The sequence below is a fragment of the Elephas maximus genome, chromosome 11 (assembly GCF_024166365.1).
Source record: "Elephas maximus indicus isolate mEleMax1 chromosome 11, mEleMax1 primary haplotype, whole genome shotgun sequence".
NCBI lineage: Eukaryota > Metazoa > Chordata > Mammalia > Proboscidea > Elephantidae > Elephas > Elephas maximus.
This window is the reverse complement of record NC_064829.1, coordinates 33,001,120-33,019,533: the sequence shown is the minus strand read 5'-3', so window position 1 is coordinate 33,019,533 and position 18,414 is coordinate 33,001,120. Positions and strand designations below refer to the sequence as shown.

Sequence of the window (18,414 nt, the reverse complement as noted above, 5' to 3'; positions counted from 1 at the left end):
CTTAGTTAACCAAGCACAAACACCCATAGTAGGACATTTTAAATAGAGGAACTGAGAAGCAAAGATTCACTACATTTTTCAGACTCTCTATCTGACTTTCACTAAGTCCTAATCCTGTGCTACCATGGCAGCTCTTACGGGATGTCTCAAGTCTTTGAAACTTTAAGGAGAAAATGTGGAGAACAGGATGGAGTAGCCGATATGGCTCCAGAACAAAAATCAAACATCTTTGAAGTCTTGGAAGGAAGGATAAATAAAAGTGCACTGGATGTGTGACCCAGTAAAACAAGAACCCTGAAAATTCATATTCAAAAGACCCGAGCGTCTAGGCCTTAAGGTAAACACAAAGCAGAAAATGCTCAGCTTCAAGACTGAGTGCCCTCTGCTGGTCAACAGGCAGAACTCTGGAAGCAACAGATCTCCAGTCTTTATCACCTTTACTGTATCCCTTCTGAGTTATTTCAGAATACTGACAGCCCTGCACGTAACTTCTGTCCTAGAATTTTGTCTCTCCTAAATATCTGTGTTTCAACAGTCTTTTCCAGAATTCATATGTATAAGTAGACTGATGTGAATTTAAAATTATCCATTTTGAATTCCAATTCTACTTTTGTAATTATAAAGACAAACTTGTAGTTTGTGTGACACAGAAATTATACCATTTGTTTCATGACTGATTATTGCAAGACACTTTGACAAAAAAAGACCCCAAAATCAAAGCTAAAAGGTGTCATGAACCTGCCCTACCCTAATAAAAATGCACAATGGAAGGAAAAAACTCTCCAAGGAAGAGGACACAGGCAAGCAGGTATTTCATCACTTCTTTTTGTATTATATGGAAACCCTGGTGGTGTAGTCGTTAAGAGCTCGGCTGCTAACCAAAAGGCCAGCAGTCTGAGTCCACCAGCTGCTCCTCGTAAACTCTATGGGGCAGTTCTACTCTGTCCTATAGGTTCGCTGTGAGTCGGAATCAACTCAGCAGCAATGGGTTTTGTATTACATACCCTTTTACCAAAAAAAAAAAAAGTTTCTGGGAGTATTTAACAAATAAAACAGGTTTTTTATACTACCTTTGGAGCCCTGATGGCATAGTGGTTAAGAGCTCGGCTGCTAACCAAAAGGTCAGCAGTTCAAACCCAGCAGCTGCTCCTTGGGAACTCTACGAGGCAGTTCTACTCTGTCCTATAGGGTCATTATGAGTCAAAATCAACTCGACAATACACAACAACATACAACACAGGTTAAAAAAAAAAATTACCTCCCAGATCTCACGATGTTTTGCTACAGCTTTGACAAGAAAATTAATCTTTCCATCGCTGCATGGTCCCTAAATCCCTCCTCTTCATAGTTCCAGCAGGTCTTAAGGGTTGTGTGGGAAGGAAAGAACCAAAAAGAAGAAGGCCAGCCACCGTCACACAGACACATAAATGTGCTAACATATTTAAAGTTATTATTGTAAACCCTATTGTGCTAATAATCAACTTTACTATTTCTCCCTGAAAAATAGAGAAAAATGTATTTTGACCATGCTTACAAAAAAAAAATTTTTTTTTTACAGGTTGGCATTTCTGTAAAATATTACCTTAAATATCTGTGAAAGGAGGACAGACAAGAAAAAGGGAATGTATTTTACATCAAATTTTCTATAGTACAATACACTATGGTTATGCAATATCACAGCCACAGATTAACATTCTACTGAGAATTTCTAATTCTCCAGAGAAAATACCAGTCACCGTGTATCCTCAAATAACAAATCACTTAAGATATATATGACAATCATATAACCACCTGTCCCTGCCTGTTATATGCTGATAAGCACCCACATCTTTAGCTCCAATAAAACAAAAACAAAAAAACAAACCCTCTGCCATCGAATCGATTCCAAGCCATAGTGACCCCATAGGACCTAGTAGAACTGCCCCATAGGGTTTCCAAGGAGCGCCTGGTGGATTCAAACTGCTGACCTTTTGGTTAGCAGCCATAGCTCTTAACCACTACGCCACCAGGTTTCCAGGGCTCCGACAGAACTCCTAAATTCCACACCCCAATGTGCAATCTCTTAGTGAAGTCACCAACAGAAAGTACTATATTGTTGCTGTTGTTAGGAGCTGTCGAGGTAATTCCGACTCATAGCAACCCCATGTGACAGAAAAGAACTACTCCCGTGTTTTCTTGGCTGTAATCTTTATGGAAGCAGACCGCCAGGGCTTTCTCTTGCATAGCCGCTGGGTGGGTTTGAACCGCCAACTTTTCAGTTAGCAGTTGAGGACTTAACCATTGCATCACCAGGACTCCTTGAATGCACCATAAAAAAAACAAACCAAACCCGATGCCCTCTGGTCAATTCCGACTTATAGGGACCCTACAGGATAGGACGGAACTGCCTCCAAAGGGTTCCCAAGGCTGTAAATCTTTCAAAAGCAGACTGCCACATCTTTCTCCTGCAGAGCAGGTGGTAGGTTTGAACCACTGACCTGGTTAGCAGCCAAGCACTTAATTACGGCGCCACCAGGGCTCCAAGTATCCCAAATTCAAAATACTTAAAACCATTACTCTACCAAAATAAAAAATGAAAAAGGGGTTATTACAACTGACCCAATAGAAATAAAGAAAATTTTGACAATATTATGAATAACTGTATGGCAACAAACAGTATAACTGAGATGAAATGGACAAATTCTTAGATGCACACCACCTGCCCAAACTGACTCACAGGGAAATAGAAAGTCTCAACAGACCCATAACAAGTGAAGACATTGGATCAATGATCAAAAACCTCCTGACCCAAAAAAAAAAAAAAAAATCATGGACCAGATGGCTTCACTGGGGAATTCTAGCAAACATTTAGAGAAGAATTGACACCAATACAGTTTAAACTCTTCCAAAATATACAGAATAAAGTAATACTCCCTAATTCATTCTATGAAGCAAACAGTCCTGATACCCAAACCAGACAAAGACACCACAAAAAATAAAAGTACAGGCCAGTATCTCTGATGAATAGATGCAAAAATCCTCAAAATACTGGAGTACAGAATCCAACAGCATATCAAAAGAGTCATACACCATGACCAAGTGGGATTTATTTCAGGAATGCAGGGATAGTTCAACATTAGAAAATCAATCAATGTAATACACCAGATCAATAAAACAAAGGAAAAGAACCACATAATCATCTCTATGGATGCAGAAAAAGCATCTGAAAAAACCCAACACCGTTTACTGATGAAAACACTACAGCAGATTGGAATAGAAGGAAAATTCCTCAATATGACTCAGGGCATATACGAAAAGCCAACAGCCAACATTATACTTCACAGAGAAAGACGGAGAGCTTCTTGAAATCACGAACAAGACAAGGGTGCCTGCTCTTACCACGTCTATTCAATCTCATATTAGAAGTCCCAGTGAGAGCATTAAGAAATAAAAGGTATCCAGATTAGAAATGAAGAAGTAAAATAATCTCAATTCGTCGATGATATGATCCTATATATAGAAAATTCCAAACAGTCCACAATAAAACTTCTAGAGCTAATAGAAGAATTTAGCAAAGTTGCAGGATACAAGGTCAACAAACAAAATCAGGTGGTTTTCTATACACCAGCAATGAGAAATCTGAAAGGGATATTAGGGAAAACAATTCCATTTACAAGAGCATTTAAGAGACTAAAATAACTAGGAATAAATCTAACCAGGGACGTGAAAGACATCTATAATGAAAACTATATAGATTCAATACAATCCCTATCAAAATTTCAATAGCCTTCTTTGCAGAAATAGAAAAACCAACTCTCATGTAAATCTGGGGGGAAAACAGAAAGGCAAAGTCCCTTGGTGGCTTACTCCTAAACCCTTTAACAATTTATCTCATCTACTCACCGCCACCGAGCTGCCACCAGTTGGCATTTGTTCAAGCATTTTGGTAATACTTATAATCTCTTGAATTGTATAAATGTAATCAAAGATGTGAAAGACTTCTACCCTGAAAACTAAAGCACTACATGGAGAAATTAAAGATGACAGAAGTAAATGGAGAGATTTACGAGGCTCATGGATTGGAAACCTCAATAGTGTTAAGATGTCGATTCTCTGCAAATTGGTCTACAGACTCAACACCGTCTTAGTTATTCTGGTGCTGCTTTAACAGAAATACAACTGGATGGCTTTAACAAACAAAAACTTATTCTCTCACAATTTAGGAGGCTAGAAGTCCAAATTCAGGGTGCCAGCTCCAGGAGAGACTTTCTCTCTCTGTCGACTCCGGGTGAAGGTTCTTGTTATTGATCTTCCACTGGTTTAGGAACTTCTCAGTGCAGGGATCCCAGGTCCAAAGGATGCACTCTGCTCCTGACTTTTCTTGCTTGGTGGTAATGAGGTCTCTATCTCTCTGCTTGCTTCTCTTTCCTTTTATCTCTTGTAAGATAAAAGGGGATGCATGTCACACCCCAGGAAAACTCTCCTTTTATCAGATCAGGGCTGTGACTTGAGTGAGGGTGTTACATCCCACCCTAATCCTCTTTAATATAACCTAATTTTGCCTCATTAACCACAAGCAGAGATTAGGACTTAGAACACATAGGAAAATTAGATCACAAAAGGGAATACCAACCATAGATTACTGAGAGTCATGGCCTAGCCAAGTTGACACATTTTTGGGGGACACTATTCAATCCGTGACATCTTAATAAAAAATAGAGTCTTTTTTTAGGAAATGACAAACTGATTCTAAAATTCATATAAAAATACAAGGTACTTACCTCAATGAGAACTAAGTAATCAAGAGATTGTAGTTTTGGCTTAAATACACAAAAATAGGTGAACAGAACACAACATGTATGTATATCTCCGCATACAGCTTTCAACATAAGCAATAAGTTAATTCAATGGGAAAAGGAAAGTAATATATGGGGTGGGGCAACACGATATCCTTATGAGCAAAAATAAACCTCTACCTCACAACCTACACAAATATTAAATCAAGATAGATCAAAGACCTAAAATAAAAGCTAAACTATAAAGCTTCTAGGAAAAAATATTCACAAGGACAGGGCAGAGAAAGATTTCAGAATACAGAAAGCACTAATGATACAAGAAAGAAACTGGACTTCATCAAAATTAAAATCTGCTATCTTCTGAAAGACAACATTAAGAAAATAAAGGCACATTACTAAAGGGGGTGTGAAATGGTACAACTACTTCAAAAACAGTTTAGCTGTCCCTTATAAAGTGAAACATACACCTATATCCTATGATCCAACAGATGCACTTCTATATATTTATAGAGAAATAAAAATGACTTATACAAGGATGTTCATGAAAGCTTTATCCATAATAGCCAAAAAGTGGAAATAGCCCAAGTGTCTAACAGCAACTAAATGGATAAGCAAATTATGGTGTATTCATACAATGCTATATTAAACACTAAAAAGGAATGTGCTACTGATACATGCAATGTCAATAAATCTCAAAACATTACGCTGAGTGGAAAAATTCAGAAACAAAAGAGTAATTATAAGTTCTAGAACAGGTGAGACTAAGCTATGCTAATAGAAATTAGATCAGCAATTGCAGAGAAGGTGGAGGTGGTACTGACTGAAAAAAGCCATGACAGAACTTTCTGGGGTCATAGAAATGTTTTGTATCTTGACTGGGTGTAGTGTTTACAGTTAAAACCAGCACATTTTATTGTATATAAATTACACCTCGATCTAAAAATCAAATGCAAAATTCATTTGAATTTTAAGTTTAAAATTGAAATTTCAAAGTCACTGCTGTGTGAACGCCTTCCTCAAATTCTCCCTAAAGGGGCATGGTTACTCTTCTCTACTGTCTTATGTAATTGAGCAAAAAAGTCTGAGAACCACTGTGATGTTAAAATTCTATATCTACTACTAGGTAGATGCACCAAAGATTAAGGCAGCTACATAGAATGTAGACAAAGAAATGTTTACTCCAATACTTACATGAAAAATTCATTATAAATAAATAGAAGAGTTTTGTAGAAGACACTTGGAAACCCTGGTAGCATAGTGGTTAAGTGCTACAGCTGCTAACCAAAGGGTCGGCAGCAGTTTGAATCCGCCAGGTGCTCCTTGGAAACTCGATGGGGGAGTTCCATTCTGTCCTATAGGGTCGCTATGAGTCGGAATTGACTTGACAGCACTGGGTTTGGTTTTTTGGTAGAAGATGCTAGGATATGGTCAACTCAGGAGATAAGTATTATCAAAATGCTTGAGAAATTTATATATCAGTATTTCTCTATGGGGGTGGTACCAGAAAACTGGGAAAGCATCACTTGGTGGGTCTGCCCCTTCACACTGCCTGGTGTTTAGCATTACTGCTCCCCAGGCACCAAATGCTAATGGTAGTCCCTGCCTCCCCCAGTCAATGTGACAAAGCAAAAACACTCCACACATTTCCAAACACACAAAGGAGTAGGTACTGCCCCCAGCTGAGAACTACTGGCCTGAAAGCTAATGGCCAAAAGCATACTTAAGCAGTAGGAAAAATTATCTAATAACAATCTACCCTACACCAGGGTTTCCTGGTGGCATAGTGATTAAGTGCTATAGCTGCTAAACAAAGAGTTGGCAGTTCGAATCCACCAGGAGATTCCTGGAAACCCTATGGGGCAGTTCTACTCTGTCCTATAGGGTCGCTATGAGTCGGAATCGACTCAATGGCAATAGGTTGGTTTGGTTTTTTGACCCTACACCATCTTATTCCCAAACCTAATAATTTAACTAATAATTAACTTTAATCTCTAACTAGGAAAAAAAATGTACTTGCTTTTATTTGCTATATATAAGACTGACTTGGAGGGATGAAGAATAACTGATTTTACTGAAATTCCTAATTAGAGCAACCAAATACAGCCACTGAGAACAGTTAAAAGCAATGGACTACAACATACAAGACATGATGTTAAAAATCAAACTACTGTGTGGTGTGATAAATCCAGCCGATGACCTGTCATAGTCAGAACTCTATGAACAACCCAAGATGTCCTTTGTGGCAGAGTGGCAAACCATTAAAATCTCCTTGGATAACACATTCTAAACTAAATCAAACAGGTATTACCCAATTATCTTTATGAGTTTTAATAAGTGAACATGTCTTTTATGTTGCAATCAAATCCTAACTATTTAGTGTCAACAAAGGTTCCTTAAGTTTCTAGTACTTCACTCATATATGCACAGGACATTGAGGGCAAGATGAAAGAATGAAAAAAGGATACAAAGCCACATAACACCTGATACTAAGAAGCAAAAGATTAATCAAACTGGCACATGGTCCTACAAAAAATAAATTGAATAATAATTAAAAAGCTTCTGACAAAGAAAAGCCCAGAACTAGATGGCTTCACTAGTGAATTCTACCAAACGTTTAACATCAATTCTTCATAAACTCTTCCAAAAATACAAAGGAGGGAACACTTTTGTCTTAGTCATCTAGTGCTGCTATAGCAGAAATACTACAAGCAGATGGCTTTAACAAAGAGAAACTTATTCTCTCACAGTTTAGGAGGCTAGGAGTCCAAATTCAGGGTGCCAGCTCCAGGGGAAAGCTGTCAGTTCTGGGGGGAGGGTCCGTGTCCTCAATCTTCCCCTGGTCTAGGAGCTTCTACAGTGCCTCGGGTCCAAATGGCGCGCTCTGCTCCCTGCGTTGCTCTCTTGGTGATATGAGGTCCCTCTGTCTTTCTGCTCAGCTTTCTCTATCTCAAAAGAGACTGACTCAAGATACAACCTAATCTTGTAGACTGAGTCCTGTCTCTAATCCTGCCTCAACATCAGAGACAGGATTTAGAACACAGAGGAAAATCACATCAGATGACAAAACGGTGGACAATCACACAATACTGGGAATCATGGCCTAGCCAACTTGACACACATTTTTGGGGGACACAACTCAATCCATAACAACTTCCTAACTCACTTATAAGGCCAGTATTACCCTGATACCAAAAGCAGACAAAACCACCATAAGAAAACTATAGATCAAATCCTTTATGAATATAGATGCAAACATCTCAACAAAACATAAGCAAACCAAAGCCAAAAGTATATGAAGAGGTTTATACAACAACAACCAAGTGGGATTTATTCCAGGAATGCAAGGTTGGTTCAACATATGAAAATCAATCCATGTAACATAGTTTATTAATAGAAAAAAAAAAAAAAAAAGGATCATCTCAATAAAGGCAGAAAAAACATTTGATAAAAGTCAACACCCTTTCATGATAAAAGCACTGAACAAATTAGGTATAGAAGGGAACCTTAAAAAGGTCATCTATGAAAGACCCAGAGCTAACATCACACTTAAAAGTGAAAGAGCTAACATACTTATAGAAGTGAAAGATTTGAGGTTTTTCCCCTAAGATCAGGAATAAGAAAAGGATGTCGGATATTCACTTGTGCTGGTGGTCCTAGCCAGGGCAATAAGGCAAGAAATGAAATAAAAAGGCATCTAGATTAGAAGGAAGAAGTAAAACTACCTCTTATTTGCAACTGACATGATCTTATATATATAAAATCCTAAGGGATACACACACACACAACCCCCATTAAAAATTAGAGCTAATAAATACATTCAGTAAGGTTACAGGATACACAATAAATATACAAAAATCAATTGTATTTCTATACATTCGTAATGGGCAATCACAAAATGAAAAAAACACCAGTTTACAACAGCATCAAGAAGAATAAAATACATAGGAATAAATTTAGCAAAAGAAGTCAAAGAATTGTACACTGAAAACTACAAAAACATTGTTGAAAGAAATTAAAGACCAGATGAAAACACATCATATGTTCACAATTTTAATATTATAAAGGTAGCTTAACAGCCAAAGCAATCTTGAAAAAGAAGAACAAAGTAGGAGGACTCACACTTCCCAATTTCAAGATATATTACAAAGTAAAACAGTATGGTAGTGGGAAAAGAACAGGCATACAGACTGACAGAACTGAGAATCCAAAAATAAACCCATACACCTATGATCAAATGATTTTTTGACAAATGTGTCAAAACCATTCAATGGGGTAAACAACAGTTTTTTTCAACAAATGCTACCGGGACAACTGGATTCCATAGGCAAAATAATTAAGTTGGACCCTTATCTTGCAATGTATAAAACATTATCTCAAAATAGATCAAAGACCTAATTGTAAGAGATAAAACACTCTTAAAAGAAAACATACCTGTAAATCTTGTGACCTTAGAGTAGGCATCAATTACTTAGATTATGATCCCTAAAGTGCAAGTAACCAAAGAAAAAAACAGATAAATGGAACTTCATTTCCACAAACTAGATATACAAATGGCCAATAAACACATGAAAATATGCTCAACATCATTCGTCATCAGGGAAATGCAAAACAAGACCATAATGAGATACCACTTCATACCCAGTGGGATGGCTATAATAAAGGAAAAAAGAACAATGACACATATTGGCAAGAATGTAGAGAAACTGGAAACCCTTATACATTGCCAGTGGGAATGTAAAGTGGTAGCCACTTACGGAAAGCACTTTGGAAGTTCCTCAAAAAGTCAAACACAGAGTTACCATATGACCCAGCAATTCTATTCCTAGGGATACCCAAGAGAGCTGAAAATATTTGTTCATACAAAAACATGTGCATGAATGTTCATAGCAGCATTATTTATGCATCGCCCACCAAAAACTGGAGCCCTGGTGGCAAAGTGGTTAAGAGCTACGGCTGCTAACCAAAAGGTTGGCAGTTCAAATCCACGAGCCGCTCCCTGGAAACCCTATGGGGCAGTTCTACTCTGTACTATAGGGTAGCTATGAGTCAGAATTGACTCAAAGGCAACAGGTTTGGTTTTGGTTTTTACCAAAAATTAGAAATAACCCAAAATGTCCACCAACGGACAGAGGGATAAACAAAATGTAGTGTATATCCATACAATGGAATATCGTTCAGCCATAAAAAGAAATAAAGTACTGCCTACAACATGGATGAACCTTCACAACATGCTAAGTGAAGAAGCCAGAAACAGAAAGTTATATACTGTACACTCAAAATGGCAAATTAATAAAGATTGAAAGCAGATTAACATTTGCCAGGGGCCAGGAGGGTGACTGGTAATGGGTATGGGGTTTCTTTTTTAGGTGATGAAAATGTTCTGGAATTAAATAGTGGTGATGGTTGCACAGCATTGTGAATATTCCAAAAATTAATGAACTGTACACTTTAAAATGGTGAATTATACTGTATTTGAATTAAATTTCAACTACAAAAAATATTGGCACATTCTGATAAATCAAAACAAATAAGCTAAACTGCAAAATTAACCTATGTCTATCTTCAATATGCTATGAGATGCTTGGAGAAAATACTTAAATAGGAACTCAAAAATGGTACTCTAAGTACCACTAGAAGGTACCATTAGAAATATACCTCAGGCAGTTATTCATTTCTTTTCATGTAAACCTGGGTTTTCAACAATAACATTAGCTAAACACCTAATATGGGCAAAATTCACAGAGAAATTAACTCATTTAAACTATGGAAAGATATGTTTGGTAATGGGTTACCAATCACTTTTCCCACCAGCATACGTTTGTTGTTAATTAGCATTTGTTTATCACTCTGAAAAACCCTCTAAGATCTATTGATATTATTATAGGTAATGCTATACAACCTAGGTAATTCTGTGAACTAAACAGCTATATAGGAGACTAAAACAAACAGTTACAACATTTGGGAATAATCTTAACAGTATAACTGGTCATGTGAAAATATTTAAGAAGCCTAAGAAAAGTAACACTAGCCTAAATTACAGAAGAAACATACATATAGACACAGCCTGAAAACGTAACAGAATCACTGTAATTAGGCAACCTTAAAAAAAATCCTTCTTAGCATAGGCTCACCATTAGGGCTTTGAAGAAAAAAAACCCACATAAACCTTCAAATATTACACAGAAAACAACATTAAAATACAACTTGCCCTGGGGAAATCAATGATCAAAATATCTAAGAGGGCAGCAGAATGTAACAAGAGAAATACCTGAGCAAAGACATAGGAATCTTAAAGGTTCTTACAGACAGCTCTGCAACCACAACTCAGTATTTTATACACATCACGCTAATTTCCAGTGTAACCACAAGTATCTGTGGCCATATGCTACAAGGATCATGCTAAGAAGGGTCCTCATCCTGTATCACAGGCTCCCAGTACACCCTTAATCATCACCATTTGCTTTGCAAACACATGCTTAATTATAAGACAAAATAGGCCAGATCACCGCTGTGATAAAGAAAACTAACTTTTTGGACTATAAGTTCCAAGCAAGCTGAAAACTCTCTATTTTTCTTGCCATTGCACCTAGCAGAATTGTATGAGTGAATGAATGAATACAAATGCTAGCTCAACAAGTGTATTATGGCTCCTTATGAGGATGCAGGAAACCCTGGTGGCACAGTGATTAAGAGCTACATCTGCTAACCAAAAGGTCGGCAGTTCAAATCCGCCAGGTGCTTCTTAGAAACTCTATGGGGCAGTTCTACTCCGTCCTATAGGGTCACTATGAGCTGGAATCGACTCGACGGCAATGGGTTTAGTTTTGGTTTCAAATGAGGATGGAAAGGAGACTGACGATGCAAAAGACCAGGAGATAACACAAGGCACTAAGGTTTTTTAAAAAATAATATCCTGTATTGATGAGATGCTAATAAACAGACACTGCCATAAATTGCTGGTAGGAATGTAAAGCGGTCCAATTTTGGGGGACAGCAATTTGTAATTATATAAAAAAAACTTTAGTTACAAATAGGCTCACATAACATTATACAGAAAACTAAAACATGTCGAACAATGTTGTTGCTGTTGTGTGCTGTTGAGTCGATTCCAACTCATAGTGACCTTGTGGGACAGAGTAGAACTGCCCTATAGGGTTTCCTAGGCTGTAAAGAAACCAACCAAACCCACTGCTGTTGAGTTGATTCCAACTCATAGCAACCCTATAGGACAGAGCAGAACTGCCCCACAGTTTCCAAGGAGCACCTGGTGGATTCGAACTGCTGACCTTTTGGTTAGCAGATGTAGCTCTTAACCACTATGCCACCAGGGTTTAGAAGGTCAATGAAACGTGTAGAACAGCATTTAATATCACTGATAAAATGTACACATTACATCATTAAGTGTAAAAGTTGACCTCTTGCCTTCGAGTCAATTGCAACTCACGGTGACTGTACAGGACAGGGCAGAACTGCCCCATAGGGCTTCCAAGGCTGTAATTTTCATGCAAGCAGATTGCCACATCTTTCTCCCGCAGAACGGCTGGTGGTTTGAACCGCCAATCCTGAAATTCAGTGAGCAGCCAATTGCTTAACCACTGTACCACCAAGGCTCCTAAGTGTAAAACTTGTTGTTAGGTGCCATCGAGTCAGTTCGGACTCATAGAGACCCTATGTACAACAGGATGAAACAATGCCTGGTCCTGCACCATCCTCATATCGTTGTTATGCCACTGTGTCAATTCATCTCATTGAGGGTCTTCCTCTTTTCTGCTGACCCTCTACTTTACCAAGCATGATGTCCTTCTCCAGGGACTGATCCCTCCTGACAACATGTCCAAAGTACGTAAGACGCAGTTTCGCCATCCTTGCTTCTAAGGAGCATTCTGGTTGTACTTCTTCCAAGACGGCTTTGTTCGTTCTTTTGGCAGTCCATGGTATATTCAATATTCTTCGCCGACACCAAAATTCAAAGATGTCAATTCTTCAGTCTTCCTTATTCACTTTCCAGCTTTCACATGCATATGATGCAACTGAAAATATCTTATATATTAAGTGTAAAAGTAGGACACAAAAAACATTAGTACACTATGATTTTTGTAAACACACGTGATAGGGTGGAGATAACTTTTCCTTTGCTATGTTTTCTACAATGAACGTATTTATTCTGCCGCAAATAACACTTTTAAATTTAAAATTCACATTACAGAGGAAGGAGAAGAAAGCTTAAAGAAGTCACCAGTGAGGAATCAAAAGTGAGGGAAAAAGGGAACAGGGAAGAGCTGACAGCGAAGGACCCACTGGAAATAAAATAGAAAGAGAAACAAAATAGAGTCCTTCCTGGATAGGGCAATAGAGAGGGGAGCAATCCTCATTTCAGATCAAATGAAGCATATGGTGCCTCTAAAATCCAAATGTGTTTTTTTTGTGTGTGATGGTAAAAGTCAGATACAGCAAGTTCTCTTTTATCTTGGAAAGGGTATCTCAACATGCTCCAAACCGGTGAAACCCTAGAATGTTCCCCAAGATAAAAGGCCTCTAAATTTTTCTGAGAGTTATTCCTAACCTTCTGGAATACATGCACCATGCCAAAATGTATAGAGGAGTTGCTACTTCTTGCTCACCAGATCCAATCAGCATGACACCAATTTAATGGATCAATGTACTGTCCTGTGGAGAGGAGCGGTGATTCTGATCCTTGCAGGCTAGTTTATGACAGAAGGTTTCTAAGTTGATATACCCTTGAAGTGGGTTAATGAAGGTGTATTGCTGGCCCCGACAACTAAAAGCAAACTGATTCTGATGGCTTTTACTAACAGATGTGGAGGTGGGGGTGGGGAGCACATGCCAGATCAGTATCTGCATACTAAAAGCCAAAAACCCACTGCCTTCAAGTCTCATAGCGACCCTACAGGACAGAGTAGAACTGCAACATAGAGTTTCCAAGGAGCGCCTGGCGGATTCAAACTGCCAATCTCTTGGTTAGCAGCCATAGCACTTAACCACTATGCCACCAGGGTATTTCCACTAAAAGCCAAAGGTTGCAATAATTTGCTCCAGCAAACAAAATCACATCTGGAACAACTGAGATAGATGCCACCATCTGATATCTACCATCATTCTCCAAGACCTAAGTGTCTTCTTCACAGGCTGAATGAGGATAGTAGGAATCACCACTCCTGCATCTTTCATGTCCTTGATGGCGATTCTGTAATCCCTCCAGGAAATGGTTTACTGTTTTAATATTTAGAGGCCATTCTAGTGGCTTCCACTCAATTTTCCCTCTTCCTGGGGTCAGAGAACCAATGTGGGAATTCTACCAGTTGTTGAGTATGTCTATTCAATTATGCATTCCAGAAATGTAGAACTAACCATAGGGTGAGTTTAGGGGCCCACTGGGATTGACCAAAGCCAAAACTGATGGAAACAGTGGTGTTTTGGATCTCCTGGAACTGAGAACCTGTGTCTGGTAATTTCTAAAAGGTCTAATTATTCTAATTCTAATTATTCTTCTTCCCCAATGCACAGTCACCCTTGAAATGGCTGCAGATCTTTTAAGGGGAGACTAGAAAGAGATTCATAGTATAAAATGTTGGCTGTATAGCAGGGCTCTTACTCAAGGGGGCCTTGGTTCTCCCTTCATTCAAAAGTCTTAGGGTATGTGAACTTGTTTTAAATTTGGGAACTGATTACGGGGCTATGACTCTTTATTGTGGTGATCCAAGTCATACTTCTGATCATCAGACCTAGAGCTCTTCCATTTATACAAATCAAGGAAGTCTTAATAGGCTGACCACCTATTTCAGTCCTAGTGGTACCACGATCAATTAACCAATGCCAAAGATTTCTGCAGCTCAAACTATTCTGGTTACTGCTTTGGCCTTTCTGCTATTTACAATAATCAGAGTCATCTTGTCTTTAGCAATTAAGTGCCACTGCTTGCTTCTGGGGAAACCCTGGTGGCATAGTGGTTAAAGGCTACGGCTGCTAACCAAAGGGTCAGCAGTTTGAATCCGCCAGGCGCTCCTTGGAAACTCTACAGGGCAGTTATACTCTGTCCTACAGGGTCGCTATGAGTCGGAATCGACTCGACGGCGCTGGGTTTGGTTTTGGTTTTGGTTTTTACTTGCTTCTGGCACCCAGGGTTCCATCATCCCCACTGAATTCACAAGGAGCCCAGTCTGAAGGCAGCAGTTTTCCTATCATTACTGTCTTTAATAGCCACCAAAGCTCTTCAAAGATGGGGCACCCCTAATGAATGTATTTTTTGTAGCTCTGATGAATGTATTTTTTGTAGCTCTGGATCCACCAGGGGGACATATATGACCAGATCTCATATGATAAATCCACTCTAGCATTCCAATCTCCCTAAGCCTTTGGATAACTTCCTCTATAGTACATGAAGAAAGTTTTGCATTCCTCGCAACATCACTTAGTTTACACCAACTTTTGGTCTGGCTTTCAGTCAACCAATCTAGCAAACATTTACAGCCGCTCCTAGCCCTCTGGCCTAACATCTTCAATCTGAAATCTCTGCTTATGAGCCCGTAACAATAAACTGAGCCTGACCCAACTTTATATTACACTTCCATTCTAAACCCACACCCTTCTAATTCATTTCTAGACCACTCCCCAGGTAATTGCAGGCAATATCATTCATTTCTTTTAGTGTATATCATACCTCTTCTTGGAGCACACACTTAGGGGACTACTGCAAGGACCTGAGCCTGGTAATAGGCAGAGAGGCAATGAGAGATGGTATGGATAAGTCCTGAAGAAAATGAGTAGTCCCATCCAAGGTAACTACCTCAAGTGAAGCCATCACAGATTCTTCAGGAGATTTACCTCCCCCTCTGACAGGGGTAGAATGACTGGCAAAGGAAGCTCAGCAGAATTTAGAGTTTCGTTCCCAGATTCACTGGAATCTGTCCATATTCCCCACTCCAAATTCTAGTTTTCCATTCTTACCCAATAAATGTCCTAATATTAACAGAAATGACCTTCCAAGGCTAAAATTCAATTTGCATTGTAATTCAGCCACCTGCAGGATTAGACTTTGAATTGGTCTTCAGAAGTCTCTGCCTTTCACTATTTCCAAAAAGTCTAACTCCTGATTAGGAGTTGATATGCGCTTGATGTGGGTCAGTGAAGGTGTACTGCTGACCCTGACAAATGAAAGCAAACGGATTCTAATGGCCTTTAGTAAGGGCAAACAGAGGGTTTCAAGTCCCTTATATAGATCCTGAGCTCAGAATTTAAAGCCCTGTGTTCACATTTTTCTTCCCTAAGTTCTCTAGCATACTTTGAAGGAACCAACCAATCCCATTATTCTTATTTTCACCAAAATGTTCTGTGGTAGTAAATACTTGGTCTCCAAAAGCCTTGCCTTCTATGGGCACTTGATCACTGGAGTATACAGGTAATAATTAAAGTCTGCTTTGCTACTGTATTGTCATGTACTACCAGTGGCCCCTTTACCACTAAAAACCTGGTCATTAATGCCTTTAAATCGAATTATGCCAGAGAACCAATTCTGGAAAACCCAAAACTAATTCAGGACACCATCCTTAATGTGCTGTTCCTCTTAGCTACTTATGGTACAAAATTCTGAATCAGTCCAAGTTTGATCAGAGAACACTATTAATGGTATAGAATATGGTATTTATTGCAGAGATATGAAACAAACAAAAAAGCCAAATTGGTTGCCATCGAGTCAACCCAACTCACAGCAATCTTATAGGACAGAGCAGAACTGCCCCATAGGGCTTCCAAGGCTATATAATCTTTATAGAAGCAGACTGCCATATCTTTCTCCCAAACAGTGGCTGGTGGGTTTGAGCCACTGACATTTTGGTTAGCAGTTGAGCACTTAACCACTGCACCACCACGGCTGAGAGATACAGTCTTATATAATTATACAACCTGGCTAAAAAGTTTATCTATAGCTGTTGCTCCTGTGTCTGGTGCTGGGCCTGGCCTACGAATCAGAGAAGCTAAAAGAAAGGATCTGGGGGGAGCTGAGGAACTATGACATAGGCTGCTGCTCCAGGAACTGTACATAATAGCCTGGAACTCTGAGATGCTATAGGAGATCAGTCAGGGGAACTGCAGGAGCTGTGGGCCCAACTGCTGCCCATGCCAATGTTTCTGAGCTTCAGTAAATAATGCCTGTTGTCCCCACATTGAGCTTCTGACTGAAGAAGAATATGGCTGTAGCCATATAACTACCTGGCACTTAACTAGCTGACTCTCACTTCCCAGAAAGAACATACCACTGAAACACAGAAATACAGGCAGGGAGAGAGGTATTACTGCTATAAAGATTAACATGGAGGGGAAAAATGGCTACCTACCACATAGATTCCTTCATAAATCCAGAGGCTGTTCTGGAATTCCATTAACCAATTCTTTTGTTGAGTGTCTACAACATCCCAAGACACTGAGGACATAATATTGAATAATGATGAGTAGTGAGAGGGTATTTGTGTTACTGTGACACTGGTAATACTTTTCTGAGATAAACTGACATTAGTGAAATGCCCTAGTGATTTCTGGCTATCTATTAAAATGACTGAAAATGGTTTTCTTTTTCATAAGAATGAAATTAAACTTTTCAAAATACAAACTTGCCAAATTCATTTTTGTCAGCTATTTCAAACTCTGCCATGTACTTCTTAAGTAACAACGCTAAAGAAAACTTTTTTTTTCCAAAATAAAATGCATTTTATTTTTTTACACTGCTTCAGCACTGATTAGTAGATAAATATGGTTTCAAACAAGTTCAGTTTATTGCTCAAAAACAGCTTTAATTCCTTTGTGGTTTTAAAGTCATATACCAGGTACCAAAAATGAATTTGGGTGAACCTTAACACAGCTTAGGCCCAAAAAGCCATACTTGGCCCTCCAGAGGACCAGGTGTCTAGCAGAGTAAGCCATTGCCATCGAATCAATTCTGACTCACAGGGACCCTGTACAACAGACAGGAGCTGCCCCATAGGGTTTTCTTGTCTGTAATCTTTACGAAAGAAGACTGTCACATTTTTCTCTTGCAGAGCGGCTAGTGAGTTCAGACTGCTGACCTCTCGGTTGGCAGCCAAGCACTTAGCCACTGTGCCATCAGGACTCCTTTTTTAGAAACACTTTGTGTTTTATGGCACCCAGATACAGGGCCACGAAATGACAAAGAAAACATACAGAAAAGATTCTTAAAACTCTTCTGTTTACTTCGTAGCAAACCAAACCCGCTGCTGTCGAGTAGGTTCCGACTCATAGCAACCCTACAGGATAGGGTAGAACTGCCTCATAGTTTCCAAGGAGTGCCTGGTGGATTCGAACTACCAATCTTTTGGTTAGCAGACATGGCCCTTAACCACTATACCACCAGGGTTTCCTACTTCACAGCAGCATTACTTATTTATCCTGACTTTTATTGCTGTTTGCTACGACCTTCTGAAAACTGCTTCCCTTCTTCCCACCTTACCCCCAAAATCAAACCAGCTACCCCAATGTTTAAATATCAAGTCTGAACTAAAGTGGGGGTTAAGCTGCTACAATAGTGAAATAGATACAGACAATATCTTAGGTTTCACACAAAAAAGGTTCTAACTGAAGTGGAATACTATTTATGGTATGGGATTTCTCA

General features: G+C 39.0%; 1 protein-coding gene across 1 annotated transcript in view; it reads right to left on the bottom strand.

Moving 5' to 3' along the window:
• TAF4B (TATA-box binding protein associated factor 4b) overlaps positions 1–18,414 on the bottom strand; it is a 143,596-nt gene that overhangs the window by 5,965 nt on the left and 119,217 nt on the right. The window lies entirely within an intron of this gene.